At 36.1% G+C, this 12,256-nt stretch overlaps 1 long non-coding RNA gene across 1 annotated transcript; it reads right to left on the reverse strand.

Annotated features, from left to right (window-relative positions):
• Positions 1-355: 355 nt before the first annotated feature.
• Positions 356-11,548, reverse strand: LOC140167160 (uncharacterized). The gene is made up of 3 exons (XR_011860969.1): positions 11,231-11,548; positions 5,281-5,420; positions 356-994 (listed from the first exon to the last, which is right to left on the reverse strand). It is a non-coding gene; the product is annotated as an uncharacterized lncRNA (long non-coding RNA).
• Between the last annotated feature and the right edge of the window lie 708 nt (positions 11,549-12,256).

Below are 12,256 nucleotides of genomic sequence, written 5' to 3' on the forward strand. Positions count from 1 at the left end.
TAGTCAAACTGCGTAGCAACGTGTGACCTACAATCCCGGACAAAATGTGTTCGAACACCCAATTCCCCTGTTCTTCTTAGTACTGTGCGCACGCTATATGAGTCACTGGAAACTAAGGATTATAGTAGTGTTATCTCAATGTTCATCTTCAGCATACGTACCTTCCCTTTCCCCACCAAACAATGTTGGGAGAAGATATGGTGAAGATGAGCATATTGGGCATGCAAACATTATACAGGGGAAGAGAGGGCGACCATTTCCAATAAGCCCTTAAAAGTGTTCGAATAATTATTTCTAAGATTGTAGTTTTTATGTGATAATCAGACAAAGCAGAAGGACATCGACACCGCTGAAGTAATTTGCTGAATAGTATAATAAAGTATTACTTGACTTGTCTGGACTTGACTTGGCTAATCATCAGCATTCGAAATAGGGCCAGTCAGCAGGCCATTGGCCTGTAACTTTTTGGCCTGGCCGGTAACTTTTCTGACTGGCATCTAGTTGCCGGCCCGGCTGGCCGGTAACCTTTTAAGGTCAAGCCCGGCTGGCCTGTAACTTTTGAGGCATATTTCGAACAATGCTAATCATTCACAAAATCTTAAGAAAGGTTATATTATAGTTCACATTATTTGCCAAATATAGTTTCCATATGTTTTAAGAACATGCTTCTCATTCTAATAAAGTAGGGATTTGACTTGAATTTATAGCCACATTGTCAGCTTTACAATGAGTTCTGCTAACACTGGTAATATGAAATGACCACTCACTGAAACAAATCCATGTAAATGTGCTGGTCTTAAAAGCCTTTCATTTCTAAATAGATAAAGTGAATGTATTTGTTCATCATATTTATGCAGCTTGTATCATTCATTTTTATACGCATCTGTGGATGTTGACGATTGAGAAAGTTTCCCCTCTGCTAACATGACTGACTGTGTCGCTGCAGATGTTGTCACTTGTTCCCTTGTAGCATCAACGAGGGCATCAAATGATTCTATGGATAAAAAGAGTCACAGAAAAAGAAGATAGTAAGAAATACATACATTTGTACAATTGACTGTGGATACTCATGAATGTGTTATTAGCATTTTGGAACAGTTATAATTAATGTAACTTTATTTCCTGATCTGCTTGTACTGCATGTTAGCCACACTCCAGCAATAGTGGAATTCCTTTCTTTTGTTTCAATAAACATAGTTCAAAAGCATTTGGAACCGGGTTGCTTTTGTATTACATTCACTAGGTGAATATAGTAGTTTTTCGAAAATGGCACATGGACACTTAAAATGACATGCATAAGAATATTTGTGTTGCGTATCCGGATAATATTGTTTACAGAATTGCTAATATAACTGGAATAAGAATATTACAATAATTTCAAGGCTTTATTGGACAAAGCAACTTCAAATAGTGCAATAGGGGTGACCGAGCAGTGTTTGCCCTTTTTTTGACTAGTCTAGGGATGTCAATTTTAAGGTTAGAAGGGACCTGACTGAGCCATATGAAAGCCATGTGTCTTGGCTACATACAAACCTAATCTCAGGACTGCAAGCCTTACAATAGTAAAGGAGACAAACAAATTTGTGAAGCGGGGCAGGGTCACCCATATGCATATGGTGGGCTCAGTGGGGCCATAAAAAGTTAAAAATACTGCATATAACAATACCTATAAAACAAACGATTAGTAAAGGGTAAATTGGGCAGTCATTTACTTCCGGGAATCCATATTAAATAAATTGGAAGAGAATAATGTACGCTAAGTCCAAAATGAGCTAAAACTTTATTTACAGCTTCGGGGGATTATGGTTTAGGACATGAAATAAATAGTGCAATGAGATTTCAGTTTACATGCACTACAATCGTGCAAATCATGTTACAGTTGTCATATTTGGCAGATGAATAGTATTTATGGCCACAGCGTTTTGAATCTCGCCACCCAAAAATGGTGGTTTTGTTACGCTTTTCCAAATTGAGACTCCTTCAAATTGTTATATCTCTGCTTAAACAGGTATTGAAGTGTGTTTGGTGTCATGTTGTAGCTAAATGTGTGCCCTAACAGACCTCCAAAGGAGAATTGTTTATCAGCTAAGATAGTGGAGTTAGAGTTGTTTGAGTTCAGAATGACCGAGGTGGGGGATGAGGCGGTGGCGGATGAGGCGGTGGCGGTATGTGCAAAGTCTATGGGAAATAAAGATTTTGTGTGTGCGCTGTTGAATCAACTGATCATATCTTTGCATCCATATGGGCTACAGACATGGTTAAGAGCTCTTTTGAAAAATTATTTATTCTGCTAATTGTTTTAATCATTTTGAACTCTTTATGATTGGTTTAGTCTATGAAATGCAAACTTTTATGTGCAAAACTACCTGTTTTCATACTAAACACTGTAGTAAGCAATGCGGATGTCTTCAAAATCTAAAAGTTGCCCTAAATTCTTAATTACTTATCCTATCATAGTCATAGTTTACATTTCCTGAGAGGAAATTTGATGAGGAATCTAATTATGGACTTACTTTTTTTTGTATGGGTTAGGGGTAAAATGTTTCAGTTCAAAATATGTTGAATTGTAAAAACATTTGAACATATTTTGGGACACCCTGTATTCCAAGATTACCAAACAGCTGTGATTTTTTTTTTTCCAAAGTCAGTAGGCTCCCCTAACCTCTAACCAAATCAATGTTGTTTACTTTCAGTTTATAACTGCAAGTTAGTAATAAGCAATGCATTAAGTGACCCATTTTTTATTTGGATTTTTTTTTATTCCACCCTGTATAACTTCAAGGTCACCCCGTACAATGAGTTGAAATGTGTATATTTAAATTGCTTTTGCCTCCAGCTTTCCAAAAATGTATACTTTTGCTTGTTTAGGGTTGATAGTTATGGAGATATTCTAATATGAAACTTGATTGGTGTAAAAATTCATAATATTTGTGATGTAACGCCAAGGGTGGCGAGTTCAAAACACATGGCCTTATAGTGCTAATTAATCTGGCTATGGAGGCAATTTAACAGTAGGGAGGGCCTACTCTCATTCTACATACACATGTAGTAGAAAAGGGTCATTGAACTTTGCACAAAGGGTCAAGTTCAAAATTACTCAGTTCAAAACTCACACTATCGTGACTCACTGGTAATTCTGATTCAAAAAGGTATACTTTGACCAATCTATGATGTACTGTTATGGAGTTATGGGCAAAAGAGTAAAATTGGGACGTCATAGGTCCAATTTTTCCCCGCTATGGGCTAAAATGGAACTTGCTCTGATTTTGATGAAACTAGTCTCAAATTATTTTGTCTTGTTGCAAGAAATAGTTTTAACTATATAGGGATTAATAGAGGCTGTCAGCCAATTTCGCCATCTTGTGGGTACAACTGATCTGTGTGTTCATGCATCAGACACTACGCGCAGGTCACAGCTTGCCACACGGCCATGTGTCCTGGACTCGCCACCCTTAACGTTACATCACAAATATTATGACTTTTACACCAATCGTGTTTCTAATTATCTCCATAATTATCAACCCTAAACTAGCAAAAGTATACATTTTTTTGGAAAGCTGAAGGCATAAGCAATTCAAATACACACACTTCAATTCACTATAGAGGGTGACCTTCAAGTTATACAGGGTGGAATAAAAAAGATTCAGATAAAAAATGGGTTACTTTAAATGCATGCTTATTAGGCCAAAAAAAAAAAAAAAAAAGGTTTGTCTCAAAGCTCACGAGAAATTTAAAAACAAATGCGAAATGGGGGGAGCCCACTGACTTTAGAAGAAACCAAAATCACAGCTGTCTGGCAATCTCAGAATACAGGGTGTCCCAAAGTATGTTAGATTTTTTTTACAATTCAACATATTTTAAACTGAAACATTTTGCCCTTACCCCATACAGAAAAAGTAAGTCCATATTTAGATTCCTCATCAAATTCCCCTTCAGAAAATCTATACTTTGACTGTGGTAGGATAAGTACCGTACTGACGCGAGTATAGTCCCACCTTCGAGTAAAGTCCCATTCCCAAATTATCAAAATTGGGGAGTGAAACTATAAAAAAAAAAAAAAAGTTATTTATTTTTTCGGCTTTGGAGTGTCCCAGGACCTAGACCTACATGGTAGGATCATTCATGGTTGACCTAAAAAAAAAAAATAAAAAAAAAATTCAAGATGTTTTGTATTTATAATATGAAAATTGATACTTTGTATTCATGTCATACTCTATTAATGATTTCAAAATGCATTCAAATTCAATTTTTTTTTTTAATTCGAGTATAGTCCCACCCCCAATTTTGAAAAATGTTCACCCAAAAAACGGGGTGGGACTATACTCGCGTCAGTACGGGTAATTAAAATTTTACAGTAATTTTTAGATTTTGAAGACACCCTACAGTGTTTGATATGAAAACGGGTAGTTTTGTATGGAAAAGTTTGTATTTTCTAGACTAAACCAATAAGTAGAATTGTTTAGCTGTAAGTTCATGAGTCTTTTAGATGCTAAATAGAGTAAAAATCCAATTTACAGTCTTTACAGAAACAGATTATGCACTAAAAATATCAATCCCATAGAGTTTGTGTGTGCCACATCCCCCACCTCCACATCCCCCACCTCCGCCACTCTGCCCATTCTGAATTCTATGAAGCAGTGTCAGTATTAAACAGGCTAACAGAATTCTTTTTACTGGGTTGAAAGTGCATTTTATTTAGCAATAAAATGAGACCACAAGCGTGACAATAACTTCTTGCTTGGCAGAGATATCATCATTTAATTTGAGTCGAATTTGGGAAAATGTAACATTGCCACCTTTTTTGAGTGGCGAGTTCAAGACGCACGACCACACATCAACACGGTGATTTTGCTGTTCACTCATGGAGATCGAACGACGAACGGCCATCGCAGCGTGTACCCACAAGATAGCTCAAGATGTCAGCATTCAACACCACACTGATTATCTCTATTTTATATGCAAAATCTCAACATGAACTGTGAAAAGGTCTAGTGTAGGTTCATATGTCAAAGCCCCAAGAAGTTAGAGAATTAACTGAAATTGCAGGGCAAAAATGCAACCTGGAATTATAGAAATGGATACAAATAAACCTGATTGGTGGGGTCCAGGGAGGCATTTATATTTAATACAAAGACCTTCAGCAAAAAACATTCCAAATATGAAAATATAGGGATTATAGGGCTTTTTGAAACTTTCTAGGGAAATATAGGAAAATCTTAAAAATATAGGAAATATAGGACCGCTTGCAGCCCTGCTCATAGAGCTAGATGAACACCTTACCTGAGCCAAACACCTGTAAAATGTACAACATTGTCTGATTGCAGCTCTTGTGGGGTTTGGCAGAGAGAACAGAAGAGTATTTTTGCAACTGTTACAGCACTCTTGTTGTAATCTCCTTTCATATATTTAGCAAGCAAAATCTGGAAAAGAAAAAAAAAATAGGTTGAAGAAGAACTTCTCATAATATATTTATGTTACCATCCACAGTTTGTAGTCTTCCATTCATTTTTTTTGCCTTTAACTATATTCATACATGTTTGATTTTATCTCTGAGCAGCACCGTACTGTTTGATTTGCCTAGCTATAAGATAGGAGTTTCTCTCTGTAAACCTGTTGACTCCATATTAGAATTTTTGGCCTCCACACATATGTGGAGCTTGTGTTATCATCCAAATGGTTGTTTGTTTTGGCTTTTCCGGGCGGAAGCAAAACCATTAATCTACTCTGCAGCTTAAACTTCAAACTTGGTATGGTGATAGGACATAGTGGTCTAATGTGCTGTATTATAGTTCTATGTCATGTTTTATTTGCATATTTATGAATATTAATAAGCTAATTTGCATATTTTGCCTACATTTTCATAAATCTACTCAGCAGCTTTTATTGCATATTTTACCCACATTTTCATTAATAATCCACTCTGCAGATTTAACGCAACATCGCAACAACCAATCAACTTCATTCTTGGTATATTGCGATATGCATGGTGGCCCGATGTGCTGTATAGTTTTGCATCATATACTATTGGCATATTTATGAATATAAACCCTAATGCTAAATATGGTTTTTGGCTATTAGAAATTAAAGGAGAAGAGGAATGAAAAAAGGAGAAGATGAACAAATTTTTCACTTGGCAACCTGGGATTCGAACCTTAGACACCCACTTGTAGCTACGGTGGTGTCACTGGCCCATCAGCCATCGATTCCCGGGGTATGACAATGCATACATGTGCAGTGGTTTTCTTTGTAAGATTTTATAGAGTTAAGCATGCCCCAATGAAGGAAAATGTAGGCCTACTAACCCTAACGCTAATCATGGGTTTTGGCTATCGGAAAGGAATATGCCTATTTTGTATTAAAAGTATGTACTTTTGCACACTTAAGTAATTGTACATACATGTATACCGTATAATAAAAACCCCTTTAAAAGGGAGTGCTCAGGCATGATTGGAACACATGGTTGTGCAAAGTAGGTCGTTGGTGTTGAATAATGTCGCGTTTCTTATAATTAGGGCTAATGATATTGTTTTATATGTAGGCCTACATTAGATTAAGATATCAGATTGTGAAGATCCTTAAGCATTTTGATTAAAAGGGTAAATACGTTCCACTAGGTGATAGCTCTTCAATATTTAGAGACTGCATATCTACTAATGTAGAGCCTGTTGGGATATGTACATAGGATATGATGTGTGATAGATAATGATAAGGTTTCTTATGATTTGGATGATTCATAAATAGTTTTAGAAAATACAGTAAAATTTTAACGTTCCAGAAGGCTGATTATAGCATTGTCCAAAATGATAAGAATATCCCATTTAGTCTGTTTTTGGTATTTTTGTTTTGTTTTTGGTAGGGAAGTGCAAAATTATGATGAAGCTGGAGGGGATCATGAAATAACCAAAAACTTGTATAATTTAATACAAACTCAATTAAAATTGTATGAAAACAACAAGGCTCTAATTAAAGATGATTTCCTTCAAATTTTTAATTTGTTTTATACTCAAAATGCTGAAATAATGCTAGTAATAATTATCGGAAGGGTTTCTGTCCCATTTGAGCTGAAATAACAAGGTAAAATGAAAGAAACCCTGCTGGTTAGTTATTTTGGCCATTTAACACGCAGTTCTATAGGAGGACATAATGTCACAATTCTTTGAATTATATAAATGACATTATGTCAAACTTTGTTCTGTTGACCTACAAACACAACCAATTTGGCTGATTCCATTTAGGTGCAAGTTGTGACATGTGTAAACATTACAAATATGCCAAAAAATCAGGTTTGAAAAATATTAACCAATTTCATATTACATGTATAAGATGGTACATTGTGGCTTTAACATCAGAACTTACCATAGTCTTTAGAATAAATCAAAAGGCAATGTGTTATTTTAGAAAATATTGAATTAGAATACAGTTAGCTTAGAATATGTATTAATATAATATCTAGAAGAATAAACAGGGAAACAACATTTTGATGATATTCATTATGCACTGGACTTCAACTTGAAAGAGGGTAAAAGCAGGGATATGAGGTGAAAGTTAAAGGTTTAAAACTGGATCTATTAAAATGCTGAAAACCTCATTAGTGCCACTTACTTTCAACTAGAGAGTAAAAGTAAAAGTTGAAGGTAATAATGAAACTAAACCTATTCAGGTAATGCATCAAAATACTGTGTGCAATGTAATGGAGAAGGTAAACATTTGGCCTTAAAATTCAATGTTGTTAATAATGTTGTTAAATGCTGGACTGATTATATCAAATCCATACCCTGGTCAGAACAAGCCTTCTTACCTCTCAATGCAAATTTAAGTAAGAAGTTCATGGGTATTTGGTATTGTACATTGTATTGGCCATGTACACTGACCTAGCTGGCAAACAAAATCTGATAAGTTCATGAGCAGTATGTAATTTACTAACTTGAACTTCCAGACCACTATCAATCTGTCAACACCTATGATTAATATCATCCCCAGGTTAAAAAAAACCCTCCACTATGGGTTACAGAACACAGTTTTATAAATAATTTCATGGGAAATGAGGCTAATATTATATGTCCACCTCAAGTTAGATATCTCACTGCTGCATATATATTATGTCATAGGGAGTGAGGTTAATTTGGTAGCTAGCATTTATAGTCTGCATTTCCATTACCAGGCATTATCCTATCAAATATTATACTATAAAATATTTCTAGTGAAGACAAAGCAAAAGCATTTGCAGAAGAAGCCTGACTTGGAGCTACTTAGGTTCAAAGGTCAAGGTCTAAACTGAATGTATATATTCACTCAGGTGTACCTGAGCAAAAAATATGAAATAAATACAGGCTAGTAGTGAGTACATTGTACATCAAACTGTACATGGTTTTGTATGCAGATATAAGGCAGTTTTGAATACTTTGCACAGTATGCATTTTTGAATAGATTGCATGTGGTGTGGCTATAGAAGAACGACTACAGGTGCACTTAGCATTACTGATATGCTTCGCCACCGGGGCTTCGCCTTCGTGACCTGAACTGAGTTACTTGTGAACTGTGGAATCTTCAAATTGGCACATAGTTACGCATTCGATGCTAGAGTCCATTGCCATCGTGTTTTTGGTTGATGCATTGATTTGTACCGTAATTAATATTCATAAAACAGCATTCAAGCTTTGACTATACGCTTGGCAGCCAGAATGGTGGAAATAAAGTGAAAGATATCCTAATTAAAAGGAACATTTTCTAGGGTGAAATTTTGTGTAGAAACTGAATCTGACATAAACATTTTTTATCAACTTGAAAATTTTCCCCATAACACTGTACAGGCATATTTCTGCCTGAAGTCCCAAAATTTGAGCGAAAATTGGTGCAAAAAAAAAAGTCCTTCAAAATGGGGATACTCAGCCCTGGCTAAACAAAAAAAAACTAGCATGTATTTTTGCATAAACCGTATAAATTTGTTCCAATAGCTCCCATGCCCCAATAAGCACCCACCTAGGGTATTTTCAATTAAGGGTAACATTACATGTAATGTTGAAGTGACAGTTAGACGTCAAGTCATCAATACAGTGAAATAGTTGGAGGACTACAAGTCTAGTGTAAACTTGCAATGCATTTTCTGCACCAGAAAAGCTACTAGAACGTCTCAGGACCTATAACATACGTAATTCGTCTCTAATAAACGCCCCTTGCGAAAGATTAGGTAAAACAGGTTAAAAATAACTGTCCTCCCAAAATGACTTTGTTAAGTGCCCTGGGTGCTTATACGGTACATGTATGTAGAAATTGCATTATATGGCGTATAGGCCTATATAATATTGCATATTTTGCAAAAGTACTGTATACTTTTGCATACATATGCAAAACCACATACTTTTGCCAAAGTTCCGGGTATGTATTAAATACTATGTACATTGTAGTTTTGCACACAGCACATGAGGTAGTTCTCAGTCAATAATATACAAATGTATATACTTGAATTATGCAAAGTATGCATTTTAGCATATACAGTAACCACTCAGATTTACAAGCCCACCCCCTAGATGGCAGATTTCACTTCAAAAATGGGGTGGGCTTATACCCGGTGGTTACTGTACCGTATGTAAAAATTGCATGCAGGAGAACGACTACGTACACACATGGAAGTATGTTGCAAAAGTATGTACTTTTGTATATATACATAAATTTTGTAAATTGTATACAAAAACACATACCGTACTTTTGGAATTTAGTAAAAGTATGTACTTCTTCCCACGTCTGTCAAAGCGGACACCCTCACGAAATCCCTATTGGTTTGTACAGGGCCTTTCAGTTCAAGAAAATTTTCTCAGCACAGAAAATACCAATTAATTTAGTATGGTAATTTATTTAAAAGTTGATTTCCCTGATAAGAAATCGAGAATAAAATTATTTCATCAAGAGTATTTATTTGTTGCATGTTTTGTGATTTCCCCCATTGAGTGCAACGGTAAGTGTCCCCTTTGTGTCACACTAGGGGCGAGATGGAATAGCCCAATCATGGCAAAAGTGACATCATGTTGACCGACAGAATCGCAATAAGTGCAATGGATGGAACAACCCTGACCAAGAGAATTGGCTATTTTGAACTGTCGCTTAGTAAAATGTACATGTACATGGCATTCATGCTTAGATTTCAAATGCAATGGTCTCGTAAAGTTTTTGTCAGAGAAGAATTAGGGGTTCATTCATGAACTTGAGGGCCCGCATGATTGATTGTTTATGCCTGAGGCATATGAATAAGCCCCGTTAATACCTTCCCAAACATTCAGTGATTGTTTTTCATCAAATAATAACAAAAAATAAGATGTAAGATTCTTAACGCGATTTTCTTGCATTCTTTTCTATACCGAAATCATCACGCTGAAGTAGCCGGGCATGAATTAGGGGTTCATTCATATATTTTCATGACTAAATGGTTTTTAGTCATGAAAATATATGAATGAACCCAGTTTCATTCATACCAGTACATTTTGTGATTCTTATTTCATAAAAATAATAACAAAAACGTACAAGCAACATTACCGTACATCAAAAATTATGATTTTCCTTCATTTTTCCTACCTGGCGATCGCACATCCGGGACACCGGGCATAAACGCTGTTTATGCCCGGCTCTCGACCTCACACGCGCGCCGTTACATAGTGTGAATGTATGAACGCTGAATATGCCCGGCTCTCGACCAATCGCGCGCGCCGTTATATAGCACAAATGTATGAATGTCACTTGTTTACATTTTGAGAGCGTGTGCACAGTCTTGAGTATTTACGGAGGTGGGGTACTGATTGGCTGAATCATAGCAACAGACAGATAATCTGATTAGCTGATTGTGCATCATATCGTTACTCATCGCAGATCGGCACCCTTGAAGTGAACACAAAGTTCCGCGTACGTCGATCATTAACAGGGCGCTCGCACCAATCTGAGCAAGGGATTGCCGTTGTTCTCTGAAATCCAGTGTACATTGTAGCCTCGAATATCGAATGTGAAGCTCATCGGTCACTGCGGTGCACAAATTTGTGACTTGACTTCTCGAGCAAGGACACATTTTCAATTGAATGAACACTGACACAGCCTCGTCAGCCTGACATAGTGTGACAATTATTGTGTAGCCTAATGTCGAGCCATACGATGGGTGTACTGTACATGTACATAGCTGTACACAATGTACCATGTCATGACATGATAGTGAGCTTAAAATAGCTAATAATTAAACTCAAACGCTTACCTGGCTAGGAATGCATCAACCACACCAATTACTTCTCTGGCTTGACTGTAATAGATTCTCAAAAATTTTGAGAAAATGAAATGTTTTCGAATACACTGCAAAACAACGCACTACCGTTCGCTCAGCGTCACCGTCGTGTGGAAATTTTTCATCATTGCGTAGGGAGACAAGCTGTGTGATGATAAAGAGAACACACCACAAAAACCTTCTTCGCATTGATTTTATACACGCAAAGTTATGAAAGTAGAGTTCACGTTTATGTGCAAAAGTAGATATTTTCCCAGTTTTAAAGTATAAATTATGTATATCATCTTAGAGAAGAACATTTTGCATACTATGGTATGCATTAGCTTTAACATTGCTCGGCTACTTGTTGAGAAAATCAGCGATACATAAAAGACCGATTTGACGACTGCTAACTACATTTTTCCCTTGTGTATTCATGCGCAGATAGTCTTAAATATTGCCCGAATATTCCCGTTTCTTTTTAACCTGTGTGACATTCACATTAAGAAATTGTATTTAAACACGATTTTGAACACTAAAATTGCTAATATTATATCAATTTGTCACATTTTGAATGTAAAGATGGCACTATATGACTGATAAACTTGGGCAGAAGCTGGCAGAAGTCTGATTTAGTGGTCTAAGCCCTTGAATTAAAATGACCACGTGGTGATACATAACTGGGTGGAATATTTCCTAAAAATTGCAAAAATTCTTCAAATTATTTGCGAACCACGCAAAAGGTTAATCAAAATTGTTAGGATATAATGCAATATATTTCTTAATTCACATTTGATTCACAAGTTGACAAATATTTTTATAGTTACGAACACGTATATTATCACCAAACTCGATACAAAAAGTCTATGCAAAACATCATACTTTAAAAGTATGTCGATAATTATGCTATACCGGGGTACAACTTGCTAGACTTGAGTCCATATCATGACTTATGATGACTGTGTGGCTAATACGGATATGAATAGCACACGTATCATGTGTCGTATGTCACTTTTGAAT

Source organism: Amphiura filiformis, chromosome 13, assembly GCF_039555335.1.
Source record: "Amphiura filiformis chromosome 13, Afil_fr2py, whole genome shotgun sequence".
NCBI classification, from domain to species: Eukaryota; Metazoa; Echinodermata; class Ophiuroidea; order Amphilepidida; family Amphiuridae; genus Amphiura; species Amphiura filiformis.